We start from the raw sequence: 1,942 nt of genomic DNA, 5'->3' as shown, positions 1-1,942 counted from the left end.
GTCTAGATTAAATTTTTTTCGACGATTGAGCTATTCATCCCATCACATCTTCTCAATACAGTATAAAACTAATTCTATTTATTTATAAGAAGCTATGTCTCAGTTTACAATTTCTGAACATTATGGGAATGTTAGTATTGGCATGTTAGTCATGGCAACCCGTCAAAATAAAAGTTTGGTTTAACTTGAAGAAATTGTGACAGAAATATAGGCCTATTACTGTTGTGCAGTAGAATGTACATATTTACTACTACTACTACTTATAAAATTATTAAAACTTTAAAATACATTTTAAAATAATTTTAATACATTTTTTAAAGAATAATCACACAATATTTATTCCATGTTTTCATTTTAATAGTAAACCCCCTTTGTTATTCCCAAAAAAGAAAGAGTTTATCTTTCAAATTATTAAAAGTTAAATTAAATTAATGTTTTATGGCTTCATTTGATAACCAGACAAATTAAAATACACAACACAGAATTTCTGGGGAGAAGAAATCGTCATCCGGCTATTGTAAAAATAAATTTAAACAGAATTTGGTAACAATAACACAGAACGTGAAAAAAAAAAAAAACTTTCTTAGGGTCCTAAAAATTTCACAATGTATGTTAAATTGCATGTTTGCAATTGCAGTGTCATGATTTTAATTAATTATGTATGCTTTCTGACTAATACAATTTAATTTAACCATTAAAAAGGATTCCATAAATATTTAAATGAAAAAAACAAAAACAGAATCCAGATGACTAACAACTATCGGTTCCCAGAATGTTCGTTTTTGGTTATAAAAACTAAAAATAACTTTAGAGAACGTTCTGTTAAAGTTCTTAGTTTTGTCACACAAAAACCTCTTACACAGTTTCTTACACAAAATATTATCTAAAAACACGAGACGCGGCGCTCAGGATTGTTTTGTTTTTTTTAAATCGCAGCACAGAACGTCTCTGCCATATTGTCATGAAATAAAACAGTTGCCATGCCAACTTACTACTCTAAACAAAAGCTTGCAATGCTTGCTCCGCCTCCGCGGCCTTCTGATTGGTCCACTGTTTTGGAACTGACACTGATGAGCGGAAAATGTGGCACTCATGTGTGAGATACTGCAAAAGATGGAACAGTGGAAACCGTGGAAACAATGGAAAAGTAGCACATTGGAATGGAAAAATACATTCCGTTTCAGTTCATGTTTTCTTAATGTTACTCTGAACGTTCAAAAGTAACTTACACATAATGTTTAAAAATGATGAAATGTTCCCTTAACATTCATACAACCAAGAAGAAACATTTTTTAAAACATTTTAAAACTGAACGTTTTGAACATTCAGAAATAATGTTTTCATAACTTAACGGGAACGTTAGCAAAACGTTCTAAGAACATGTTTTTGTTAACTGGGAAATAGCCAATAGCGAACCTTATTTTTGTCATAGAAAAACCAGCTAAATCTCACGGCCAATTCTTACGACCTCACTCGTATCGTTTTGTACGATTTCTGTGACGGTTAAGTTTAGGGGCGAAGTTTGGTGTGGTCCTTCGTACAAATTCCTACGAATTTGCCACCTCATAAAATACGTGTGATTTTTCACAAGGCAAATTAGCAGAAAACAAAATGATGCCAACAAAGAAATTAATTATGATCAGTGCAAGCTTACAAAATCATTTCTTTAAACCCGGAAAGTCAGAGTGTGAAAAAATCATTAACCTCTTGACAATTATTATTACAACATTACTTTTGACTTGAAGGCAGCAATATCTCTGCAAGAAAATGTTTTCTTACTTATTTATTCTTGTCTTGTTTTCTAGTATATATACACAGTGGGGCAAAAAAGTATTTAGTCAGCCACCAATTGTGCAAGTTCTCCCACTTAAAAAGATGAGAGAGGCCTGTAATTTTCATCATAGGTATACCTCAACTATGAGAGACAAAATGAGAGAAAAAA

The sequence above is a fragment of the Sinocyclocheilus grahami genome, unplaced genomic scaffold (assembly GCF_001515645.1).
Source record: "Sinocyclocheilus grahami isolate Dianchi unplaced genomic scaffold, SAMN03320097.WGS_v1.1 scaffold2263.1, whole genome shotgun sequence".
NCBI classification, from domain to species: domain Eukaryota; kingdom Metazoa; phylum Chordata; class Actinopteri; order Cypriniformes; family Cyprinidae; genus Sinocyclocheilus; species Sinocyclocheilus grahami.
This window is presented reverse-complemented; position numbering follows the sequence as displayed.